The following is a 27,500-nucleotide window of genomic DNA, read 5'->3' on the forward strand; positions in this document are numbered from 1 at the left end:
TCCACCTACTAAGGCACATTGCCTTGTCGCTCGTTATTTTTTGGCCATTTTGGCTGCGACGCTTTTTTCCTACTGGGCAGTCGTGCCCGTATCCACTTTCCACCTACTAAGGCACATTGCCTTGTCGCTCGTTATTTTTTGGCCTTAAGGCTGCGACACTCTTTCCCTACTGGGCAGTCGTGCCCCCTAGCCACTTTTCATTCTTCTTCAAACGCACCCACACCGAACAGGGCCCAAAGATAATCACGGCAGTCCACCACCTCGTCACTCTGCACCCTCCGACGAGCACGGTGTCTGCGGACCTTGTCTCGTGTCCGCTGTAACTGTTGTTCGCGCAGGACCAACTCCTCCTCCGTGTACGGCCGGCCATCCGGATGCATCGGAGGTGGCCTTGCCGCCTGCCGTTCAAGCGTAAGCTGCCTGCGAGCCTCGTTCCGTCGCTCATTCCGAGCTGCCCGCGTGGTGTTGTGGGCATCGTCTAAGCGCTGCGTTGCGGCTACCATCTCTGCATTGGCGCTGGTGGCACGCTCGACGTACCAGTCCTGCTGCAGAGATGTGGTGATGTTACGCGCCGCTTCGCAAACGCTGCTCCATCTCGCTGGACTGCTCAACATAAACTCCACGAGAGTTTCCGGCGTCACAACCGCTGCATCATCCTCGCCGAGCAATGCTTGCCGAACATCTGCGAACCTCGGGCAGTCAAAGAACGCATGTTCAGCACTCTCCACGACTCCCGGACACCTGACACAGTCAGCGGATGGCGCCAGATGTTTGGTATGCAGGTATTCATGAAAGAAACCGTGGCCGGAGAGAATTTGCGCGAGATGGAAGGTCATCTCTCCGTGCCGCCGGTTCTTCCATGCCGCCAAGTCCGGGATAACTCGATGTGCCCACCGTGTGTAGCGGCTTTCTGGTTCCAGCTGGTCCCACTGCCGCTGCCACTCGGCGATTGTATTAACGCGTTCCTCGATGCGCAGCTCCCGCAAACTCGCTCCCGTCGCCTGATGTCGCTGGTAACAGCGAGCGTCCTCCGTCACCTGCAGCACGATGGGGATGACGCTGGCAAGGACCGTTGCCACCTCGTTCCTCACCGTAACGAAGGTGCGAGCCACCGGCCGTGCGTAAAGTCCCTGCACCCGGTTCAGCTGCCTGCGACACGCCCGAAGCTGGACCGCTTCATGCCAAATCGGCGCAGCGTAGCGGAGAGTAGAGTCCACCACCGATGACAGCAACCGTCGCTTCGCACACTTAGGTCCGCCATGGTTACGAAGCAGCCTGGAGATGGCCTGCGCCACACGGAGCGCCTTCGACGTGGCCTGCTCGACGTGTGGCCTCCACGACAAGTGATCCTCAAGAATGACCCCGAGGTACTTGAGCGTGCGGGTCGGCATCTTCTCCACTCCGTCGATCGTTACTGGAACGCGGGTGCGTTCCCTCCGCATTGTGGAAACAATGACCAGCTCGGTCTTGGCCGGAGCAAGCTCCAGGTGGTGTTGCGCCATCCACGAGCTGATCATTCCAATCGCTGTTTCAGCTAAGCGCGTCGCCGCCTCCGGTGTCGTCCCGCTCGCCAGCACCACGACGTCGTCGGCAAAACCGATCACCTCAGCGCCCTCAGGTAGCGCCAGCCGAAGCACGCCGTCGTACATGGCGTTCCACAGAGTCGGGCCCAGGATTGAGCCCTGTGGAACGCCCGCCGTGACCGTTCGCCGCACTGGTCCCTCGCTGGTTTCAAACACCAGCCTCCTCTCAGAGAAGTAGCTGCGCAACATTCTCTGGAGGGCTACTGGAACTTGCAGCTTCTGCAGGGCAGCCGCGATCGCCTCCCAACTGGCGGAGTTGAAGGCATTCCTGACATCCAGTGCTGCCACCACCAGACATCGAGGATCCCGCTGGTTGGTGCGATGGAACGTCCTCGCGTGCTGCCCCCTCTCGATCACACGTTCGATGGCCTGTATTGTTGAACGGCCGCGCCGGAACCCATACTGTCTTGGCGACAGTCGCGGAGCATCGATGTCCTCCAAGTGCTCGTTCAGTCGATCCAGGATCACCCGCTCGAACCCCTTGGCGACTGCTCCCAGCATGAGCAGCGGACGATATGATGACGGGTCGCCCGGCTGCTTGCCCGGCTTCGCGATCAGCACAAGTCGAGCCTCCTTCCACGCCGCAGGAAACTCGCCTCGCTCGAGCAGCTGGTTGTACACGTCCACGAAGACCTCCGGGTGCTTCCGCATCGCTGCCTTCACCGCAGTGTTCGGGATGCCGTCCAACCCTGGCGCCTTGGACGACGCCATCCGCTCAGCCAGCAGCAGGACCTCCGAGCTCGTGACCGGCCTCAGAGCGACGTGTGAGGCGGTGCTCGCTTCGATGTCCGGCCACTCGAACGCTGGATGCTCCGGGAACAAGGCGTCGACGATCGGACCAAGAACAGCTCGGTCCGTTTCCGGTGGCGCCCGGCCGCGAAGCTTCGCTCGCACAACCTTGTACCCGAGACCGAACACCTCAGCCTCGACGCCGTCAATCAGCTCCTGAAGGCTGCTTTCCTTGCTGTTCTGGATACTGGCCTGCAGCAAACGACGGCAATCCTGCAGTCCGGCAGACGTCACAGCACGCTCCGACGGTTGAGCCCGACGATGGGCTGCCTCCGCTGCTTCGCACTCTTCCCTCAAGCGCTCGATGTCCGGAGACCACCAGTACACCTGGGGCTTGCGGTGGAAGGTAGCCCCGTGTACTCTCTCCATGGTCTCATCGCACGCCCGAGTGAGTCCGCCAACCAGCCCCTCCGGAGTGTCGACCTGTCCGAAGCGGCCGACTGTGAGGGCGATGTCGAAGCTCTTCCGGACGAACTGCATCGTCTTCCACCGAGTTCCGGCGTGCCTGGCTGTCCCGTCACTGGCTGCTGCTTGGCTTTGGTGCTGCTGGCCACGTCGCTTGTTCCGTTGACCCGGAACCTCCACCTGAAACTCGATGTACGCGTGATCGCTGCCGGAGAAGCGGTTAAGCACGCGCCATGAGTCCGGCCGCACAATGGATTGGCTGGCGAAGGAGACGTCGATGACGCTTTCCCGTGCAACCCCGTTGCCCTTGAAGGTGGGCACGTTGCCACGGTTCAGCGTCTGCAGCGCCAGCTGCTCCACCACGCTTAGGAGCTCCTGCCCCTTCCGGGTAGTGCGCGCACTCCCCCACTCCTCGTTCCAGGCGTTGAAGTCCCCGGCCAGGACTGATGTTGTGTGTCCCACCAGCGACACCTCCACCGCACCAAGAAACTCCTCGAAGTCTTCCGAACCACTGCTGGGCGACACGTAGCAGCTGGCGAAAGTGACTCCCGCTATCGTGGCAACCACCAATCCCGGGACGACGCTTCCCCACAGACGCTGGATGGGGTAAGCCCCCGTTGCGACGATCGCCACGCTCAACTCCTCATCAACAGCCCATCGCGGATCATCTCGAGGCGGTCGATACAGCTCACAGGCGAGCACCACCTGAACATCCAGCTCGCGAGCCGTCTGCATCAGCAGGTCCTGAGCTGTCCTGCTCCGCCCAAGGTTGATCTGCAGCACCTTTAGCGCCGGCACGTCATATGACCAACCGGATGCGGGCCGCTGCACACGGCACAGCACACCTCCGCCGTGCAGCTCTTCGCCTGATGATCCGGCTTCCCGCATCGAATGCAGCTGGCCGAGCGATCGACCTCGCTCGTGCACGCTGCCCGGACGTGTCCCATCTCCAGACACTTGTAACAACGTTGCTGCCGCGTCTGCATTGGAGCCACCTTCCGGATCAGACAGGACGTGTACTTGATTTTGACAAACTTCCCGTCCAGCTCCTCTGCTGCCTTCGTTGTCACCCGCGCTATCGCCACCTTCGTGCCGTCCCACGCTGGTCGCAGCCGAACCGAAGTCTCCTCCACGGTGTGCTGACATAGCTCGGAGAGTGCCTTCGCCACGTGTGACTCCTCCGCTAAAGGGTCGACCGCGTCCATCCGGATGTCGACCGTGGGAGTCACCAAGCGTGCTGATGCCGGCAGTTCCGCCTTCGCGCACACGTCTTGGATGCACTGCAGCACCTCTGCAGCGTTCGCGCTCTCCTTCAGCTCCATAACGAGTCGGGAGCGTGTGGTGCGTCGTCCGACTCCGAGAGCCTCTGCGTATTTCACCATCTCTGGAGCCCCACGCACAACCTGGTAAACCTCGGTCCAGGTTTGTCCCTCGGCTGGAGCGATCTCAATTGCGTCCGGCTTGATTTTGCGCTGCCGTTGACGCCCTCCGCCTCGCCGTGTTGCAGGCTGGCTACGCCAGGCCTGTTGCCCCTGCTGTTGTTGGGGCTGCTGTGACGATGGTCCTGCAACCGCCTGTCGCTGGACCTTCGCCCGTTGTTGTTGCAGCTGCGGCCACTGCTGTTTCTGCTGCTGCTGCTTCTGCTGCTGCTGCTGCTGCTGCTGCTGCTGCTGCTGCTGCTGCATGCTCGCTGATTGACGTGCCGGCTTACGGCGCACCACCTCAGTCCAGGAGCCGCCATCCTGGTCCGGAGACGGCTCCACCATAGCCGTCACCGCAACCTGCTGTCGCTGCCGCTGCTGCTGCTGCCCACGCTGCTGCTCACTCTGCTGCTGCTCCATCCGACGCCGTGGCATTGGGGTCGGCGAATAAGCCACAGAGGCGCGTATCGGCTCGCCCAGCTGCTGCTGACCTCCGACCACCTGCAAAATGAGCTCATTAAGCGCGTCACGCTCGCGCCGATGAGCCTCACGATCCAGCCGTTGTGCCTCTCGAAGTGCGGCGATTTCCGCCGCCGCTATTTCCTCCCGACGTACAGCCGCCGAGAGTGCCACCTCCGCATCGCGACGAGCATTCGCTTCTGCTGACGCCATCTGAACCCGGAAGAGGGACAGCTCCTCCTGCAGCTTGGCGAGCATGGCCCGCAGCTCCTCGTTGGTGCGACGAAGCTCGCGCATCTCCTCGTCGCGTTGCGCTGCTGCACCGGTAGAGGTCGTCTCCTTGACGACCGGCATCGACGACTTAGTAAGCAGCACTCGCGGCTGCAATGAAGGACGATTCGTCGGCGCAACCCTCTCGTCCGTCGACAAGGTCCTCGACCGCAAAGACCTTGCACCGTCCATGGTGCTTGGCTTCCCCAGGTGCCAAGCAAACCCTAATGAAAAAGAATCGACTTACTTGCCTTTCCGTTGATCGACTCCGGATTGATGGCAGCAAGTAGGTCTCGCCGAGACGAATCCAACGAGGTGTCGGACGTCCAAATCGGACCAGCGGTTCCGAAATGGTGCACGGTTGAAAATCTGGCGCACACACACACACACGCAAAACCCAGTTCCGGGGCCGTTCACTGGATCGCCCCCCCTGGTACGGCGAAAGCTGGCTCTCGCGAAGACGATTCCAGGGAGGTGTCGCACGTCCGGATCCGATGAAAACTGACGAAGTGGTGCACGTTTTGGCCACCGATTTTCACACACACACGGTCGAATATGTCCGGCACTCTGGCCACCGCACTATAGGCCCGATTGACCCGTCGAAGGCACGTATCGACGCGTCTTGCCGAGACGCTTCCAACGAAGTGCTGGCCGTCCCAATCGGTCCACTTTTCACGAAGTTGTGCAATAAAATGTTTTTCCGCACTAACACTACTGCACTCGCACACTAACACCACCAAACGGATTTTTCCAGATAGCAGAACTCAGCCGTTTATGGACCGATCCTGGCGATCCACGGATCGATCGACGCGCCCGGCCAAGCCCTATCCGATGGTGGGTAGATCGAGGGGGTGGTGGGAGGAAACTGGCCTCCAAAAACCCGAAAAACCCCCTTTTTTCCGCCTTTTCGCTGGTTTCCGGGCTGTTTCCGGTCCGATCGACTGCCGGAAAATTTTGATCGATGCGTCCTCGTGTTCCGGTACTGATGGGACTCTCAAACTTACCAAAAATCAGCGTTTAACTCGTCTAAAAATTGATCTTCCGATCCGCTCAATGGATCGCCTCCGAAACAACGGCAACAGCTGCGTCTCGTCGGCGCATTTGCAACGAGGTGCCGGACTTCGAAATCGGACCAGCGGTTCCGAAACGGTGCACAAATGAAAATTCCGCTCGCACACACGCACACACAAAACCCAGTTCCGGGGTCGTTCACTGGATCGCCCCCCCTGGTACGGCAAGAGCTGGCTCTCGCGAAGACGATTCCAGGGAGGTGTCGCACGTCCGAATCCGACGAAAACTGACGGAGTGGTGCACGTTTTGGCCACCGATTTTCACACACACACGGTCAAAATGTCCGGCACTCTGGCCACCGCACTATGGGCCCGATTGACCCGTTGAAGGCACGTATCGACGCGTCTTGCCGAGACGCGTCCAACGAAGTGCTAAACGTCGAAATCGGTCCACTTTTCACGAAGTTGTGCAATAAAAATGTTTTCGCACTAACACTAATGCACTCGCACACTAACACCACCAAAGGATTTTTCCAGATAGCAGAACTCAGCCGTTTATGGACCGATCCTGGCGATCCACGGATCGATCGACGCGCCCGGCCAAGCCCTATCCGATGGTGGGTGGATCGAGGGGGTGGTGGGAGGAAACTGGCCTCCAAAAACCCGAAAAACCCCCTTTTTTTCGCCTTTTCGCTGGTTTCCGGGCTAATTCCGGTCCGATCGGCCTGCGGCCAATTTTCCCGGGTGAGTCCCGATGGGCCACTCCTGTTACGATGATTAAACCCGCGCCAGGTTGCAGGGTTGATTTTAGAAAAATCAAAAACCGGGCCGGAGAAAACTCCCTGGTTTTTGGGAGTAGCGGGGGGGGACTTGGCACACGGGTAGAGGACCCCAATCGAGGGCCGGATGCCAAAATCCAAGTGGCCAGGTGGCCAACCGACCGAGTTATTAAATTTCAAAAATTTAATAACTAATTAAATAATATTGGCCTTCCACTTTGCCAAATCTTCAAGATGTCGCCCGAAAACACGTGGTGGATTTTACACGCACTTTTTGAAACCGGAAACGCGAAAAACCTCCAACTTTGGGCGCTAATATCTCCGTTGTTTTTCAACGCACAGAAACGGCAGACCACTTCATCGAATCGGGACGTTCTCACTCAACGTTTTACAATGTTTTTAAATCGATTCGCACACTTTTAGAGGGCAATACCAACCGGATACTAAAAAACACTAGTTTTTTGGGCACCACTTCCGGTGGCATACACACACACGCACAAACTTTACACCGTTGGATGCGTCTTTTTAATACGCGTCTTTTGATGTTTCATTTTTGAAAATCCGTCAAGAATTGACGAAGTTATTCACGAAAAACTGGTCCCCGGAAAATCCCATACAAATTGTATGGCCGGAAATGAAACCGGAAACGCGAAAAACCTCCAACTTTGGGCGCTAATATCTCCGTTGTTTTTCAACGCACAGAAACGGCAGACCACTTCATCGAATCGGGACGTTCTCACTTAACGTTTTACAATGTTTTTGAATCGATTCGCTCACTTTTAGAGGGCAATACCAACCGGACACTAAAAAACACTAGTTTTTTGGGCACCACTTCCGGTGGCATACACACACACGCACAAACTTAACACCGTTGGATGCGTCTTTTTAATACGCGTCTTTTGATGTTTTATTTTTGAAAATCCGTCAAGAATTGACGAAGTTATTCACGAAAAACTGGTCCCCGGAAAATCCCATACAAATTGTATGGCGAGAGTCAAAACCGGAAACGCGAAAAACCTCCAACTTTGGGCGCTAATATCTCCGTTGTTTTTCAACGCACAGAAACGGCAGACCACTTCATCGAATCAGGACGTTCTCACTTAACGTTTTACAATGTTTTTGAATCGATTCGCTCACTTTTAGAGGGCAATACCAACCGGACACTAGAAAACACTGGTTTTTCCCTCCTGAGGGGGAGGGGGTGGATATGGGAGGGGCGGGGGGGTGACGATCTGGTGCTCCACTCCGAGACCTATCCACCGATACCCCGGACGTCCCTCTAGCCCGAGGGGTTACCGAGATATCCCACTTTAAAGGATTTGTCCGGAAGTTTGATAACTCGGTGTTGGAGTTCGATAACAGTTATCGAACTACTTATCAAACTTTTTCAATCCCCTATATCTCCAGAACCACTTGTCCGATCCGGGCGTCCGACGGCTCCCCGGAAAGGAAATTTTGTCCTCTTTTGAAATATTTCAAGGTTGAAATATTTCATGAAATATTTCGTGAAATATTTCACGTTTTCCTCAAAAACGCTCGTATCGATATGGTTCGAGTGGGGGGGGCTGGGGAATACTCTTCCGAACAACACCAGCGCCACCTGTGGGCAAATCTCGAACTAATTAGCTTTAAACGCACTTTTTGCAAATTCACACGGGAGCGCTCCAAAAACACGTCCGTTCACTTCGGAGGTTTCGCTCAGACTACAGGGATAACTGGCTTGTGGCCGCCAAGCGTTCATAGCGACGTGGCTTTTTGATCCTTCGATGTCGGCTCTTCCTATCATTGTAAAGCAAAATTTACCAAGCGTAGGATTGTTCACCCTTTCAAGGGAACGTGAGCTGGGTTTAGACCGTCGTGAGACAGGTTAGTTTTACCCTACTGGTGTGCATTGTTTGTCGCTATCTTAACGGAATTCCTGTGCAGTACGAGAGGAACCACAGGTACGGACCACTGGCTCAATACTAGTTCGAACGGACTATGGTATGACGCTACGTCCGCTGGATTATGCCTGAACGCCTCTAAGGTCGTATCCAATCCGAGCTGATAGCGCTTCTTATACCCATTAGGTGGTCGTAAGCTAGCGGGCCTAACAACCCTCCGAGAACCGTCCGTGCTGTCCATTGGCACACTGGCGTCTCATCCCCGCTTACTACTAGGCCGCAAAGGGCGGGTTCGCGCTGCACGTGTTAGTACCATACATGTTGGGAACACCGGTGGACGAGCTTGCCGACTGTGGATATCACTAGTTTCGACACCTACGACCGCCCGCAAACGACGGGACTACAGGCTGGGAGCTTCAAGTTGTAGAGATGCGTTCGCATCGATCCTCTCAGGCGACCCATGCTTGGTGGTTAGTGCTTGCGCGTGCGCGCCCCGTGTGTGCTGGAATTGGCCAACCAGTGCACATTGGTGGTGCGTACCGTGACTTGCACCATGTGACGAGAGTGTTGAAGAACACTGTGTGGTGACTCTATGCCTATGTGATGGGGTGCTTGTAACACACGACCGAACCGACGGCTCGTTGGATGGTCACGACAGTGTGGTGCAGGTGCGCCCATGTGTAACGAATACATTGAGTGCCGTTGGAGGTTAGCGGTTGGTTGGTTGCATGCTACAACTTCGCGTTGTACATGGGCTGGCCGCTGCGCTTCCTTCGGGTTGCCACTTGATGTTGATAGGGTTGATGTATTGTGTTCGTTGACTTTTGGTTCATTCCAAAAGTCTTCGGACTTAGATAATTTTACAAGTGTCGGCGCTCTCGGACCGAAAATAAGAAGACAACTAAGAAGAAAAAGAGAAAGAAGCTAATAGTGGAAAGTATTCTTCTTCAAAGAAGGAACAAAAATTTTACAAGTGTTGAAAAATTTCCTAAGTCCAAAAAATTTTCTAAGTCCAGAAAATTTTCTAAGTCCCACAAAATGGAACATGATGAAGAAGATACAGAAGTTGAAAATTTTTCTAAGTCCAAAAAATTTTCTAAGTCCAGAAAATTTTCTAAGTCCAAAGTGTTGGAACAATTTCCAAAGGCCCATAGGTTGCACTGAATTTTCCTAAGTTGGCCACAAGTACCCATGAGGTATCGAGAAGGTTCACCCGAAGGACATAATATGTCCCAAAGTACCGATAGAGTACCCACAAATAGCACCGCGTTGGCCTTAGTTGGCCAAAAGTACCGATAGAGTACCCACAAGTAGCACTGAGTTGGCCTAAGTTGGCCAAAAGTACCGATAGAGTACCCACAAGAAGCACTGAGTTGGCCTAAGTTGGCCAAAAGTACCGATAGAGTACCCACAAATAGCACCCAGTTGGCCTAAGTTGGCCAAAAGTACCGATAGAGCACCCACAAGTAGCACTGAGTTGGCCTAAGTTGGCCAAAAGTACCGATAGAGTACCCACAAATAGCACCCAATTGGCCTAAGATGGCCAAAAGTACCGATAGAGTACCCACAAGAAGCACTGAGTTGGCCTAAGTTGGCCAAAAGTACCGATAGAGTACCCACAAATAGCACCGAGTGGGCCTAACATGGCCAAAAGTACCGATAGAGTACCCACAAGAAGCACTGAGTTGGCCTAAGTTGGCCAAAAGTACCGATAGAGTACCCACAAATAGCACCGAGTGGGCCTAACATGGCCAAAAGTACCGATAGAGCACCCACATATAGCACCGAATGGGCCTAACATGGCCAAAAGTACCGATAGAGCACCCACATATAGCACCCCATTGGCCTAAGTTGGCCAAAAGTACCGATAGAGTATCCACAAAGAGCACCCAATTGGCCTAAGTTGGCCAAAAGTACCGATAGAGCACCCACATATAGCACCCCATTGGCCTAAGTTGGCCAAAAGTACCGATAGAGTACCCACAAAGAGCACCCAATTGGCCTAAGTTGGCCAAAAGTACCGCCAAGTAGCACCATAGAGGCCCGAGTAGAGCGAAATGTGGGCCAAATTGAACATTTGAAAATTTTTACAAGTCCAGAAAATTTTCTAAGTCCAGAAAATTTTCTAAGTCCAAAGAGTTGGACAAATTTCCTTAGGCCCAAAGGTTGCACTGAATGTTCCTAAGTTGGCCATCAGTACCCATGAAGTATCGCGAAGGTTCACCCGAAAGACACAATATGCCCTAAAGTACCCACAGAGTACCCACAAGTTGCACCCAATTGGCCTAAGTTGGCCAAAAGTACCGACAAGTAGCACCATAGAGGCCCGAGTAGAGCGAAATGTGGGCCAAAGTACCGAGTAGTTGCAACAAATGCCCAAATGGATACCAAAATGTGGTACCAAGCACCTAACTGTTGCAACAAATGCTAGCTTTCTGAGCAAAAGCTGTGGACCAATTTCGTAGAAGAACCGCCTAGGCGAAAAGGCAAAAATCGCCGAAGCTGGCCCGCTCGCAGAGCTCGCGGGCCAGGAGATACTCATAGGGCGATTTACTAGAGTGGGGAACTTGAGAATTTTTGTGTCCGAGACTTCGGGCAACTTCGCGGCCGCCCCCTTAAAGTAAAAGATTTTCTCTGGGTGCCTAAAATTCGCAATTCCCGCAAAGTCGGGAAGACGTTAAAGTTTTTGCCCAAAAAATGGCCATCGATTTAAGGTGATTTTCCAATAAGAAAATGCTTCCTATTTTGAATTTTTTCGAATATTTCCTAAACTAAGCGTCGGAGCACATGGCCGTGGAGGAACTTTTGGTAGCTTTTGGCAAGGGCTATCGGATGAAATAATGCGAAAGGCCATCGGAGCGATATTGGATTAATGCGGGCCCATAAACGTACCTAAGAAGTGAAAATTGGTACCTTGCACGCAGGATGCAAGAAATGCTTGAGTGTTAACCATCATCGGTACCAAGTACCTAGGTTATATCGAGTGCGTAGATGGAAGTCGGTACCAAAGGGAAACCTTCCTAGGCTAGGTGCACGCAAGTGAGTATGGATCGATCAGTAGAAAGATGGGAAGCCATAGGAAACCTTCCTAGGCTAGGTGCACGCAAGTGAGTATGGATCGATCAGTAGAAAGATGGGAAGCCCAAGGAAACCTTCCTAGGCTAGGTGCACGCAAGTGAGTATGGATCGATCAGTAGAAAGATGGGAAGCCATAGGAAACCTTCCTAGGCTAGGTGCACGCAAGTGAGTATGGATCGATCAGTAGAAAGATGGGAAGCCATAGGAAACCTTCCTAGGCTAGGTGCACGCAAGTGAGTATGGATCGATCAGTAGAAAGATGGGAAGCCATAGGAAACCTTCCTAGGCTAGGTGCACGCAAGTGAGTATGGATCGATCAGTAGAAAGATGGGAAGCCATAGGAAACCTTCCTAGGCTAGGTGCACGCAAGTGAGTATGGATCGATCAGTAGAAAGATGGGAAGCCATAGGAAACCTTCCTAGGCTAGGTGCACGCAAGTGAGTATGGATCGATCAGTAGAAAGATGGGAAGCCCAAGGAAACCTTCCTAGGCTAGGTGCACGCAAGTGAGTATGGATCGATCAGTAGAAAGATGGGAAGCCATAGGAAACCTTCCTAGGCTAGGTGCACGCAAGTGAGTATGGATCGATCAGTAGAAAGATGGGAAGCCATAGGAAACCTTCCTAGGCTAGGTGCACGCAAGTGAGTATGGATCGATCAGTAGAAAGATGGGAAGCCATAGGAAACCTTCCTAGGCTAGGTGCACGCAAGTGAGTATGGATCGATCAGTAGAAAGATGGGAAGCCATAGGAAACCTTCCTAGGCTAGGTGCACGCAAGTGAGTATGGATCGATCAGTAGAAAGATGGGAAGCCCAAGGAAACCTTCCTAGGCTAGGTGCACGCAAGTGAGTATGGATCGATCAGTAGAAAGATGGGAAGCCCAAGGAAACCTTCCTAGGCTAGGTGCACGCAAGTGAGTATGGATCGATCAGTAGAAAGATGGGAAGCCATAGGAAACCTTCCTAGGCTAGGTGCACGCAAGTGAGTATGGATCGATCAGTAGAAAGATGGGAAGCCATAGGAAACCTTCCTAGGCTAGGTGCACGCAAGTGAGTATGGATCGATCAGTAGAAAGATGGGAAGCCCAAGGAAACCTTCCTAGGCTAGGTGCACGCAAGTGAGTATGGATCGATCAGTAGAAAGATGGGAAGCCCAAGGAAACCTTCCTAGGCTAGGTGCACGCAAGTGAGTATGGATCGATCAGTAGAAAGATGGGAAGCCATAGGAAACCTTCCTAGGCTAGGTGCACGCAAGTGAGTATGGATCGATCAGTAGAAAGATGGGAAGCCATAGGAAACCTTCCTAGGCTAGGTGCACGCAAGTGAGTATGGATCGATCAGTAGAAAGATGGGAAGCCCAAGGAAACCTTCCTAGGCTAGGTGCACGCAAGTGAGTATGGATCGATCAGTAGAAAGATGGGAAGCCCAAGGAAACCTTCCTAGGCTAGGTGCACGCAAGTGAGTATGGATCGATCAGTAGAAAGATGGGAAGCCATAGGAAACCTTCCTAGGCTAGGTGCACGCAAGTGAGTATGGATCGATCAGTAGAAAGATGGGAAGCCATAGGAAACCTTCCTAGGCTAGGTGCACGCAAGTGAGTATGGATCGATCAGTAGAAAGATGGGAAGCCATAGGAAACCTTCCTAGGCTAGGTGCACGCAAGTGAGTATGGATCGATCAGTAGAAAGATGGGAAGCCATAGGAAACCTTCCTAGGCTAGGTGCACGCAAGTGAGTATGGATCGATCAGTAGAAAGATGGGAAGCCCAAGGAAACCTTCCTAGGCTAGGTGCACGCAAGTGAGTATGGATCGATCAGTAGAAAGATGGGAAGCCCAAGGAAACCTTCCTAGGCTAGGTGCACGCAAGTGAGTATGGATCGATCAGTAGAAAGATGGGAAGCCCAAGGAAACCTTCCTAGGCTAGGTGCACGCAAGTGAGTATGGATCGATCAGTAGAAAGATGGGAAGCCATAGGAAACCTTCCTAGGCTAGGTGCACGCAAGTGAGTATGGATCGATCAGTAGAAAGATGGGAAGCCATAGGAAACCTTCCTAGGCTAGGTGCACGCAAGTGAGTATGGATCGATCAGTAGAAAGATGGGAAGCCATAGGAAACCTTCCTAGGCTAGGTGCACGCAAGTGAGTATGGATCGATCAGTAGAAAGTGGGAAGCCCAGTACCAAATGCCCTAGTGAAGACCGTAAACGAATATCATGAACCGAGAAGGAGCACCAAATGCCCTAGTGAAGACCGTAAACGAATATCATGAACCGATAAGGAGCACCAAATGCCCTAGTGAAGACCGTAAACGAATATCATGAACCGATAAGGAGCACCAAATGCCCTAGTGAAGACCGTAAACGAATATCATGAACCGATAAGGAGCACCAAATGCCCTAGTGAAGACCGTAAACGAATATCATGAACCAAGAAGTAGCAACGAATGCCTGAAAAAGTACCAAGTCCACGGTATAGAGTAACGAGAGTTAACCGCCGTGATGTATGCAATGAGGGCAGCCATTGCATGGGTTCTGGACTTGGTTCGCGAATAACTTTTTTGCTAGACATCGGACAAAGTTGACGTGGAAGAACGAAATGTAGCATTTGATGCCACCTATCCAAAACTTTTTCAAGATTGAAGATCCGATCGATACAGCCTGAGTTATAGGCAAAAGTTGGTGCAAAATTGAGCATTTTTAATGGTGAAAAATCGGTAATCCTCGAATAGCTCCTGTTGGAAGCATCGGACCACATGGTCGTGGAGGAACATATTGAAGCGTGCGGTGTCAAGTATCGACACCCAAAACCGCATGTCCGATGGACGGAAAATGACCAAGTTATAGTGAAAACTTGGTTGCACCAAATTCCCGAAGAAGTGCAACGAGAAGGTGAATGCGATGGTTGTTCGTCGAATAGCTCCGGCCACAGACATGGTAGCGATTAGTGGTGCATGGAAGAAATGTAGCCACAAGTGCCATCTACCCATGGCCAGAAGAAAGTGTGGCCATATCTTGGATACCGGCGGAGCTATGGGGCAAATATGGGCCAAAAATGGTGCAAGTTGGACCAAAAACCTGAAAAAGTACCTGGGTAATGCGATGGTTGTTCGTCGAATAGCTCCGGCCACAGACATGGTAGCGATTAGTGGTGCATGGAAGAAATCTAGCCACAAGTGCCATCTACCCATGGCCAGAAGAAAGTGTGGCCATATCTTGGATACCGGCGGAGCTATGGGGCAAATACGGGCCAAAAATGGTGCCAGGTGGACCAAAAATCCGACCAAGTGCGCGAGGCGCTTTCGTGAATAGCTCCGGCCACAGACATGGTAGCGATTAGTGGTGCATGGAAGAAATCTAGCCACAAGTGCCATCTACCCATGGCCAGAAGAAAGTGTGGCCATATCTTGGATACCGGCGGAGCTATGGGGCAAATATGGGCCAAAAATGGTGCAAGTTGGACCAAAAATCCGAAAAAGTACCTAGGTAAATGTGATGGTTGTTCGTCGAATAGCTCCGGCCACAGACATGGTAGCGATTAGTGGTGCATGGAAGAAATCTAGCCACAAGTGCCATCTAGCCATGGCCAGAAGAAAGTGTGGCCATATCTTGGATACCGGCGGAGCTATGGTGCAAATATGGGCCAAAAATGGTGAAGTTGGACCAAAAATCCGACCAAGTGCGCGAGGCGCTTTCGTGAATAGCTCCGGCCACAGACATGGTAGCGGTTAGTGGTGCATGGAAGAAATCTAGCCACAAGTGCCATCTACCCATGGCCAGAAGAAAGTGTGGCGATATCTTGGATACCGGCGGAGCTATGGGGCAAATATGGGCCAAAAATGGTGCAAGTTGGACCAAAAATCCGACCAAGTGCGCGAGGCGCTTTCGTGAATAGCTCCGGCCACAGACATGGTAGCGATTAGTGGTGCATGGAAGAAATCTAGCCACAAGTGCCATCTACCCATGGCCAGAAGAAAGTGTGGCGATATCTTGGATACCGGCGGAGCTATGGGGCAAATACGGGCCAAAAATGGGTAAACTTGTACGGTCCAAAGCCAAGGGTAAATTTTTTTATTCCTCTAATAACTTCTAGCACAGACATTGAATCGGTTGGTGATGTATGGATGAAATGTAGCAAACAGTTGGAACTACCCATAAAATCTTAAAGATTGACGATCCAATGTATAGAACCGGAGTAATGTGCGATACTTGGTGAAAAATCGAGTGAAAAATTAGCTATAAACTGTTTTTGGCCCATAACTCGAATACTAGACATCGGAAGGGGGGGTCGTAGAACGATTTTTTGTTGCCCTATCGATTCCCTATCGAACGAGCAAAAGTTGTTTTTTTGACCAAAAAGGACCCCTACTCTAGTAAAATTGGCCTGATTTTACTAGTCCCCGGTACCCGTACAGGCAAAATGAGCAAAATGCTCAAGTATGAATGGTTTTTGGCCCATAACTCGAATACTAGACGTCGCAGGGGGGTGTCATGGAACAATTTTTGGTAGCCCTTGAAATTATCTATCGAATGACATATACTTGATTTTTGGCCAAAAAGTTCCCTAGACTAGTAAAAATCGCATCATTTTACTAGAGTCGGGTACCCTGGACGAAAAACCGCTATAATTGCGGTTTTTGGCTAATAACTCGAATACTAGACGTCGCAGGGGGGTGTCGTGGAACAATTTTTGGTAGCCCTTGAAATTATCTATCGAATGACATATACTTGATTTTTGGCCAAAAAGTTCCCTAGACTAGTAAAAATCGCATCATTTTACTAGAGTCGGGTACCCTGGACGAAAAACCGCTATAATTGCGGTTTTTGGCTAATAACTCGAATACTAGACGTCGCAGGGGGGTGTCGTGGAACAATTTTTGGTAGCCCTTGAAATTATCTATCGAATGACATATACTTGATTTTTGGCCAAAAAGTTCCCTAGACTAGTAAAAATCGCATCATTTTACTAGAGTCGGGTACCCTGGACGAAAAACCGCTTAAGTTGCGGTTTTTGGCTAATAACTCGAATACTAGACGTCGCAGGGGGGTGTCGTGGAACAATTTTTGGTAGCCCTTGAAATTATCTATCGAATGACATATACTTGATTTTTGGCCAAAAAGTTCCCTAGACTAGTAAAAATCGCATCATTTTACTAGAGTCGGGTACCCTGGACGAAAAACCGCTATAGTTGCGGTTTTTGGCTAATAACTCTAATACTAGACGTCGGAGGGGGGTGTCGTGGAACAATTTTTGGTAGCCCTTGAAATTATCTATCGAATGACATATACTTGATTTTTGGCCAAAAAGTTCCCTAGACTAGTAAAAATCGCATCATTTTACTAGAGTCGGGTACCCTGGACGAAAAACCGCTTAAGTTGCGGTTTTTGGCTAATAACTCGAATACTAGACGTCGCAGGGGGGTGTCGTGGAACAATTTTTGGTAGCCCTTGAAATTATCTATCGAATGACATATACTTGATTTTTTGACCAAAAAGTTCCTAGACTAGTAAAAATCGCATCATTTTACTAGAGTCGGGTACCCTGTACGAAAAACCGCTATAGTTGCGGTTTTTGGCCAATAACTCGAATACTAGACGTCGGAGGGGGGTGCCGTAGAACAATTTTTTGTAGCCCTTGAAATTACCTTTCGAATGATATATAGTGGTTTTTTGGTCAAACAGTGACCCCGAGACTAGTAACCCTCCATACACAAAACCGCCTAAAAAGTTTTGGTTTTGCAAAATTTTGAAAAGTGCGTCAAAAAAATTTTTTCAAAAAGTACCAAATCGTGATCAGAACTCACTATAGACCATAAAAAGTGAAATCCGATGGTCATTTGCAACACTTGGTCAATCGAGAAAAATTTCACTTTTTTACTAGAGTCGGGTACCCTGAACGAAAAATCGCTCAAGTGATGGTTTTTGGCCAATAACTCGAATACTAGACGTCGGAGGGGGGTGCCGTAGAACAATTTTTTGTAGCCCTTGAAATTACCTTTCGAATGATATATAGTGGTTTTTTGGTCAAACAGTGACCCCGAGACTAGTAACCCTCCATACACAAAACCGCCTACAAAAACTTTGTTTTGAAAAATTTTGAAAAGTTCAAAAAAATTTTTTTTTCAAAAACTACTAAAACGTGATAAGAACTTACTATAGACCATGAAAAGTGATATCCGATGATAATTTGCAAAAGTTGGTAACTAGTAAAAAATTTCACTTTTTTACTAGAGTCGGTGCAACGAGAAAAAAAAAGTCCGTGATGGAGAAAAATGGCACGTTTTCCACGCCTGTACGCTTTCGTTTTCTATATAGGGGGTAGGTGAGCCAGAAGCATGAATTTGACTGAGTACGTATCTTTATGAATTGGGCCCTTCTAAATCGATTGAGACTACCCCCAGGACGATCGGACGACTGCTTCTGGCTCAAAATGTGGTTTTTAGATTTTGATCGTCAATTATGAGAGAAAAAATCGATTAGAAGTAAAGATACGAAATGCTTGGTCTAAGTTGGGAAACGACTTCGGATATTTGTTGGACGTTGTCGTAGAAGGTCCGAGGACCAAGGAAAAGTGATTTCCAAGTGGATTTATGCACTATTAGTCGATGGTAAGATGTGAAATTAGTAGAACTTACCATACAGTTTGCGAAGTTGAAGCAATCGGTTGGTGAATATGGTACTGTCTGTCCAATTTGGTGGTTCGGAATGAGTGAAACGATGTTGATGATGGATAGACGTTCCGATTGCCCCCGATCGGGGAACATATAGTGGTCTTTAAGGTCCAAGTACCTATGTTTTGGTAAGCAGAACTGAGAGTTAAAGGATGAAAGTCGGCCATTCCTAATATCATCCTATCGGTGGTTCGCGAGTTGTTTGAGGACCGGAGCAGCTCGCGATGAAACGGTCCTAGGGTATTGGTTATCCATCCAAGGAAGAGTAAATGCGATCCTAGATGTGTGTCGTTGGCCGTTCTACCGGTATCGCCTATCGATGAGATATCGACGGGCATGCCTTACTCGAAAGTTGAATTCTAGGATCGATGGTCAAACAGACCTATGAGCGATAAACCAAACTGAACACGTATTGATGTCGGCTTTTCCTATCATTTGATGCCGCAGGTTGTTTAGGGACCGGAGCAACTTGCGGCCGAGACGGTCCCCGGGGGTTTCTTTCTCCAAGGAGTGGAAACTATTAAGCAAGAGTTGTAGCAAGATACGATCCTCTGATGTGTCGTTGGCCGTTCATGCGGTATCGCCTGTCGATGAGATATCGATGGGCATGCCTTACTCTACCGACCTTCTAATTGAGAGTATTAATCAGGGATCGATGGTCAAACAAGACCAATGAGCGATAAACCAAACTGAACACGTATTGATGTCGGCTTTTCCTATCATTTGATGCCGCAGGTTGTTTAGGGACCGGAGCAGCTTGCGGCCGAGACGGTCCCCGGGGGTTTCTTTCTCCAAGGAGAAGAAACGATTAAGCAAAAGTTGTAGCAAGATACGATCCTCTGATGTGTCGTTGGCCGTTCAAGCGGTATCGCCTGTCGATGAGATATCGATGGGCATGCCTTACTCTCCCGACTGGATTACTGAGAGTTTAATCAGGGATCGATGGTCAAACAGACCAATGAGCGATAAACCAAACTGAACACATATTGATGTCGGCATTTCCTATCATTTGTCGCAGGTTGTTTAGGGACCGGAGCAGCTTGCGACCGAGACGGTCCCCGGGGGTTTCTTTCTCTAAGGAGTGGAAACGATTAAGCAAAAGTCGTAGCAATAATCGATCACCTGATGTGTCGTTGGCCGTTCTTGCGGTATCGCCTGTCGATGAGATATCGATGGGCATGCCTTACTCTCCTGACTGTTTAATTGAGAGTTATAATCAGGGATCGATGGTCAAAAAGACCTATGAGCGATAAACCAAACTGAACACGTATTGATGTCGGCATTTCCTATCATTTGTCGCAGGTTGTTTGGGGACCGGAGCAGCTTGCGACCGAGACGGTCCCTTCCCGAAAGATGGTGAACCGAGTCGTCTGGCGTAAAAACCGGACGACTCGAAAGGGCTTGACCCTTTCAAGTGAGCGATAATCACATTCTACGCTCAGTTCGACAGCTACAAGGCAATCACTCGCTATGTTCAGAGCTAATACATGCAACATGCCGGCATTGTTTCCACCGACGCATGGATTCAAGACTGGTGCACTTATTAGTTAAACCGTTCGCCTCCGGGTGTTTCGAGTTCAAGTCTGGATGAGGATTGATCTTGCTGGTAATAGCTTGAGCCCCTGAATAAGGGGTCGAAGCGTACATCTTGAGACCATGTACAACATATTACCAAATCGGCACCATGGGTTCGGGTGCAAGTGATGTAACCGTGAAAGATGTTGAGCAGCCCAACATCGGTTTACACACGCATAATAGGAAGGCAGCGCTGTCGACTGGTCAGTCGTGTAAGAAGTGTGCATTATCGATCACAAATATATTGGTGATCTGTAGGTTGCGCATACACCATGCCCGGTGTAAAGTGCCGTGGTCCCCCCCGGGGGGCTGCATCAAACCGTTCGCCACGCGAACTACCCAATGGAACGAACTCGATGCATTTAATAAGAAGAAGAGATGATAATGAAACACGGTCGATTTAAGAGTTGAAAACGTTGAAATGCCTATAAGCAAGTCTTAAGTTGGTGGTTTCGTTGTGCCCCAACAAATTGGTGCCTTACCCTACACCAAAGAGCCATTCAACATGGTTCAAGTGAGCGATAATCACATTCTACGCTCAGTTCGACAGCTGCAAGGCAATCACTCGCTATGTTCAGAGCTAATACATGCAACATGCCGGCATTGTTTCCACCGACGCATGGATTCAAGACTGGTGCACTTATTAGTTAAACCGTTCGCCTCCGGGTGTTTCGAGTTCAAGTCTGGATGAGGATTGATCTTGCTGGTAATAGCTTGAGCCCCTGAATAAGGGGTCGAAGCGTACATCTTGAGACCATGTACAACATATTACCAAATCGGCACCATGGGTTCGGGTGCAAGTGATGTAACCGTGAAAGATGTTGAGCAGCCCAACATCGGTTTACACACGCATAATAGGAAGGCAGCGCTGTCGACTGGTCAGTCGTGTAAGAAGTGTGCATTATCGATCTCCAATATATGAGCTCAGTATGACAGCCCAATTGGTAATCCTCGGGACCTCCAGAAAGGAAGCTGGATGAGGATTACCAAATCGAAAGTTGATAAGTGTAGTGGTACCACTTAGTCAACTTGTATCCCGAAAGATGGTGGACCGAGTCGTCTGGCGTAAAAACCGGACGACTCGAAAGGGCTTGACCCTTTCAAGTGAGCGATAATCACATTCTACGCTCAGTTCGACAGCTACAAGGCAATCACTCGCTATGTTCAGAGCTAATACATGCAACATGCCGGCATTGTTTCCACCGACGCATGGATTCAAGACTGGTGCACTTATTAGTTAAACCGTTCGCCTCCGGGTGTTTCGAGTTCAAGTCTGGATGAGGATTGATCTTGCTGGTAATAGCTTGAGCCCCTGAATAAGGGGTCGAAGCGTACATCTTGAGACCATGTACAACATATTACCAAATCGGCACCATGGGTTCGGGTGCAAGTGATGTAACCGTGAAAGATGTTGAGCAGCCCAACATCGGTTTACACACGCATAATAGGAAGGCAGCGCTGTCGACTGGTCAGTCGTGTAAGAAGTGTGCATTATCGATCTCCAATATATGAGCTCAGTATGACAGCCCAATTGGTAATCCTCGGGACCTCCAGAAAGGAAGCTGGATGAGGATTACCAAATCGAAAGTTGATAAGTGTAGTGGTACCACTTAGTCAACTTGTATCCCGAAAGATGGTGGACCGAGTCGTCTGGCGTAAAAACCGGACGACTCGAAAGGGCTTGACCCTTTCAAGTGAGCGATAATCACATTCTACGCTCAGTTCGACAGCTACAAGGCAATCACTCGCTATGTTCAGAGCTAATACATGCAACATGCCGGCATTGTTTCCACCGACGCATGGATTCAAGACTGGTGCACTTATTAGTTAAACCGTTCGCCTCCGGGTGTTTCGAGTTCAAGTCTGGATGAGGATTGATCTTGCTGGTAATAGCTTGAGCCCCTGAATAAGGGGTCGAAGCGTACATCTTGAGACCATGTACAACATATTACCAAATCGGCACCATGGGTTCGGGTGCAAGTGATGTAACCGTGAAAGATGTTGAGCAGCCCAACATCGGTTTACACACGCATAATAGGAAGGCAGCGCTGTCGACTGGTCAGTCGTGTAAGAAGTGTGCATTATCGATCACAAATATATTGGTGATCTGTAGGTTGCGCATACACCATGCCCGGTGTAAAGTGCCGTGGTCCCCCCCGGGGGGCTGCATCAAACCGTTCGCCACGCGAACTACCCAATGGAACGAACTCTATGCATTTAATAAGAAGAAGAGATGATAATGAAACACGGTTGATTTAAGAGTTGAAAACGTTGAAATACCTATAAGCAAGTCTTAAGTTGGTGGTGACCGTTACGCCCCAACAAATTGGTGCCTTACCCTACACCAAAGAGCCATTCAACATGGTTCAAGTGAGCGATAATCACGCTCTACGCTCAGTATGACAGCTGCAAGGCAATCACTCGCTAAGTTCAGAGCTAATACATGCAACACGCCGGCATTGTTTCCACCGACGCATGGATTCAAGACTGGTGCACTTATTAGTTAAACCGTTCGCCTGCGGGTGTTTCGAGTTCAAGTCTGGATGAGGATTGTTCTTGCTGGTAATAGCTTGAGCCCCTGAATAAGGGGCCGAAGCGTACATCTTGAGAGTAAATGTACAACATATTACCAAATCGGCACCGTGGGTTCTGGTGCAAGTGATGTAACCATGAAAGATGTTGAGCAGCCCAACATCGGTTTACACACGCATAAGGGGTTTATTGTTATCTGTAGGTTGCGCATACACCATACCCGGTGTAAAGTGCCGTGGTCCCCCAGGGGGCTGCATCAAAACGTTCGCCATGCGAACTACCCAATGGAACGAACTCGATGTATTGAAAGAGATGAACAATTAATAGCGAGAATAGGGGCCCGGAAGCAATTCCGCGGCCCTACGGTCGATTCAAGAGTTGAAACGTTGTACAATCGTGGATAGCACCTAGTGCTAATATGGTGAGAGATAATGTGTGAGGAAATTTAGTTTCCTAAAGTTTAGTTAGTGGTTTCCGTTGTGCCCTAACAAACTTAAAGTTGGTGGTGACCGTTACACCCCAACAAATTGGTGCCTTACCCAACACCAAAGAGCCATTCCATATGGTTCTAGAGAGAGAGAGTTGTGTGGAAATTTATTTCCCACTAAGCGAGTGTGTGTCTGTAGTGGAACGAATTCTGGTTGATCCTACCAGTAATATACGCTTGTCTCAAAGGTTAAGCCATGCATGTCTAAGTACAAACATAAATGAATGTGAAACCGCATAAGGCTCAGTATAACAGCTATAATTCACAAGATCATCCTACCACTAGTTACTTGGATAACTGTGGAAAATCCAGAGCTAATACATGCAACATGCCGGGACTGTTGCCCTCGCGGGTAGCTGAACTGGTGCACTTATTAGTTAAACCAATCGCCTCCGGGCGGCTTGAGTTGAAGTCTGGATAAGGACGCAGATCGTATGGTCGCTTGTCGACTGACGACAGATCTTTCAAATGTCTGCCCTATCAACTATTGATGGTAGTGTAGAGGACTACCATGGTTGCGACGGGTAACGGGGAATCAGGGTTCGATTCCGGAGAGGGAGCCTGAGAAATGGCTACCACATCCAAGGAAGGCAGCAGGCGCGTAAATTACCCAATCCCAGTACGGGGAGGTAGTGACGAGAAATAACAATATGGACCTCTCTAACGATGGTCCATAATTGGAATGAGTTGAGTATAAATCCTTCAACAAGGATCAAGTGGAGGGCAAGTCTGGTGCCAGCAGCCGCGGTAATTCCAGCTCCACTAGCGTATATTAAAGTTGTTGCGGTTAAAACGTTCGAAGTTGATTGCCCGTCCAGACACGTGACCGCCACGGGCGCCCGGTTACACGCCGGGGCCGTTCGTGCGCGCGCTCACGGCTGCGACTCACAATGGTGTACTTGGGCGTTACTCTGTGAACGAGTACCGTGCTACCGGTTAACTCCGGCACGGGCTCCTCATGGTGCTCAAGATACTCACATTTACCTTGAACAAATTAGAGTGCTCAAAGCAGGCTAAGACAAAGCGTCCGGCCCCCCCGTGGGGTTGGCGTTGGCCGAGAATAATCTTGCATGGAATAATGGAATATGACCTCGGTTTATACGATTTCGTTGGTTTGTCAGAAACCTAGAGGTAATGATTAACAGAAGTAGTTGGGGGCATTGGTATTACGGCGCGAGAGGTGAAATTCGTAGACCGTCGTAGGACCAACTGAAGCGAAAGCGTTTGCCATGGATGCTTTCTTTAATCAAGAACGAAAGTTAGAGGATCGAAGGCGATTAGATACCGCCCTAGTTCTAACCGTAAACGATGCCAATTAGCAATTGGGAGACGCTACCCCTATTCGGTGCTCTCAGTCGCTTCCGGGAAACCAAAATCGGGTTCCGGGGGAAGTATGGTTGCAAAGTTGAAACTTAAAGGAATTGACGGAAGGGCACCACAAGAAGTGGAGCTTGCGGCTTAATTTGACTCAACACGGGAAAATTTACCAGGTCCAAACTTATCGAGGTAAGACAGATTGATAGCTCTTTCTCAAATTTAAGGGTAGTGGTGCATGGCCGTTCTTAGTTCGTGGAATGATTTGTCTGGTTAATTCCGATAACGAACGTGACTCAAACATGCTAACTAGAACGCTGTCAGCAGTGCGCCTCCGGGCGCACCTGACGTTACAGCCGGGCGGCGCCTTCACGGGCGGTCGTCGGCTACGTTTGCCCTGCTTAGCGGGACAACTTGTGTTTAGCAAGCTGAGAATGAGCGATAACAGGTCCGTGATGCCCTTAGATGTTCTGGGCTGCACGCGTGCTACAATGTGGGTCGCAGCGTGTTCTCGCCAATAGGCGCCCCCATTCCGAGAGGAACGGGAAATCACTAAAATGCCCATCTAGTCGGGATTGGGGACTGCAACGGTCCCCATGAACCTGGAATTTCTAGTAAGCACTAGTCATTAGCTAGTGCTGATTACGTCCCTGCCCTTTGTACACACCGCCCGTCGCTACTACCGATGGATTATTTAGTGAGGTTTCTGGAGGCTTACCTTCCGCGGTTCCTTCGTGAGCTGCAGCTGGCATGGCTGAAGTTGACCGAACTTGATGATTTAGAGGAAGTAAAAGTCGTAACAAGGTTTCCGTAGGTGAACCTGCGGAAGGATCATTACTGATGATCGTCCGCGAGTGACCAACCATGAGCTGCCTTCGGTGTAGCTCGGTCGCTCGCTTGCTATGTGTCAGAATTTGTTGAAAGCCAACTCGTTCGTTGTACACTTTGATGGGTGACCATCACTGTGTCTCCGTGCCGAGCTAGATCTCCCCTAGCCGTAAGGCACTTGAACGCCCCTTCGACGACGAGTTGCATGTGTGTGGTATGTGTCAGAATCTGGTGAAGCTTTCTGCATGTGATGTGCCTTGTGTGGATCCGTGGCCATTGCATTGTGTCTGGTGCTTAGATACCCAGACACTTAGAACGCTTGCGCGGAAAGCAAACTCGATCGTTGTACACTTTGATGGGCGACCATCACTGTGTCTCCGTGCCGAGCTAGATCTCCCCTAGCCGTAAGGCACTTTGAACGCCCCTTCGACGACGAGTTGCATGTGTGTGGTATGTGTCAGAATCTGGTAAAGCTTTCTGCATGTGATGTGCCTTGTGTGGATCCGTGGCCATCGCATCGTGTCTGGTGTGTAGGTACCCAGACACTTAAGCAAACTCGATCGTTGTACACTTTGATGGGCGAGCATCACTGTGTATCCGTGCCGTGTAAGAGCTCCCCTGGCCATCAGGCACTTGAAAGGTCCTTCGACGACGAGTTACAATAGTGGTGTGTTAGATACGTCAGATTACGGTGTCTACTAGTGTGCAATACGTATCCGGCTACGGCACGGAACGAACGGGAACTGTGGTGCAGACAAACAAGAGTTAAGCCTATTAGTCATTAACTCTAAGGACGGGGCCATGGGGCGGTACACAAAGGATACGGATGAGCGAGTATGCAGGCCCAATACTCAATAGCTCGATCCGATCCAAGCACATGAGTTGACTGCGGCGCCAGGTTAACCAATGTGCTAGATTCTATTTGGCCAGTAGAATCTTGTGTCTTAAGCGATTTGATACCAAGACACCAGAACGAAAGTTAGTTGAAGAGTTATTAAACTCTTATGAAGTATGGTTGTGCAATCACAACTTATGACTTTAACCTATAAAGTGGATATGGACTTGCAATTATAACATGGAATCTCTACACACCCCATGAGCTCGATCCAATCCACGCACACGAGTTGCCTGAGTAGCGACAGGTATACCGATGTGCAATACGTATCCGGCCACGGCACGGAACGAACGGGAACTGTGGTGCAGACATACAAAGAGTTAAGCCTACTAGTCATTAACTCTAAGGACGGGGCCATGGGGCGGTACGCAAAGGATACGGATGAGCGAGTATGCAGGCCCAATACTCAATAGCTCGATCCGATCCAAGCACATGAGTTGACTGCGGCGCCAGGTTAACCAATGTGCTAGATTCTATTTGGCCAGTAGAATCTTGTGTCTTACGCGATTTGATACCAAGACACCAGAACGAAAGTTAGTTGAAGAGTGATTAAACTCTTATGAAGAATGGTTGTGCAATCACAACTTATGACTTTAACCTATAAAGTGGATATGGACTATCAATTATAACATGGGGCACACACCATGTTCTCGATCCAATCCACGCACACGAGTTGCCTGAGTAGCGACAGGTATACCGATGTGCAATACGTATCCGGCCATAGGCACGGAACGAACAGGAACTGTGGTGCAGACATACAAGGGCCATGGGGCGGTACGCAAAGGATACGGATGAGCGAGTATGCAGGCCCAATACTCAATAGCTCGATCCGATCCAAGCACATGAGTTGACTGCGGCGCCAGGTTAACCGATGTGCTAAGAGAGTTGTTCCTGGGCCTTCAAAGTGACTTCAAAACTATCTTAGCGAATGGTGGCCATGGGCGTAGACATGAGCCACAAGTCACAAGGCCTGGGACTATTGGGTAATAAAGACAACTTAGTCAGAAAGTTAGTCTTTGGACGTACCACCGGGATTGTGTTACATTGGGAACCTTACTATAAAACCCTAGGCAGGGGATCACTCGGCTCATGGATCGATGAAGACCGCAGCTAAATGCGCGTCACAATGTGAACTGCAGGACACATGAACACCGATAAGTTGAACGCATATTGCGCGTCGGACGATTAAACCCGGCCGATGCACACATTCTTGAGTGCCTATCAATTCCTTGATATACAACAAACCAAACTTCAGGGTGGAGCGTGCCACAATAGAACACTATGGCGAGCAGCCCGTCTAGTGTCGTGGGGGAAACACGCTTCCACACTGTGCATAATGGCGTGCTCGGGACCTTTGTTGGGACCGCAGGGCGCTGAAAGTAAAGGGGTGAACCGCATAAATCGCACGCACGTAAACGCGCACACACACAAATAGAGTGAGACGTATCGTAGGATACCGCTAAGAGTACGTTGTGAAACATGGGGAAATTCAATCGAAAACCTCTTTGATGTCCAAGAATTCGTTGA

The 27,500-nt window shown here is 50.2% G+C and overlaps 1 non-coding gene across 1 annotated transcript; it reads left to right on the top strand.

Annotated features, from left to right (window-relative positions):
• The first annotated feature begins 27,035 nt into the window (after window positions 1–27,035).
• LOC125773901 (5.8S ribosomal RNA) lies at window positions 27,036–27,193 on the top strand. Its single transcript, XR_007420456.1, has one exon. It is a non-coding gene; the product is annotated as a 5.8S ribosomal RNA (ribosomal RNA).
• Window positions 27,194–27,500: the final 307 nt, after the last annotated feature.

This window comes from Anopheles funestus (assembly GCF_943734845.2).
Source record: "Anopheles funestus chromosome X unlocalized genomic scaffold, idAnoFuneDA-416_04 X_unloc_61, whole genome shotgun sequence".
NCBI lineage: Eukaryota > Metazoa > Arthropoda > Insecta > Diptera > Culicidae > Anopheles > Anopheles funestus.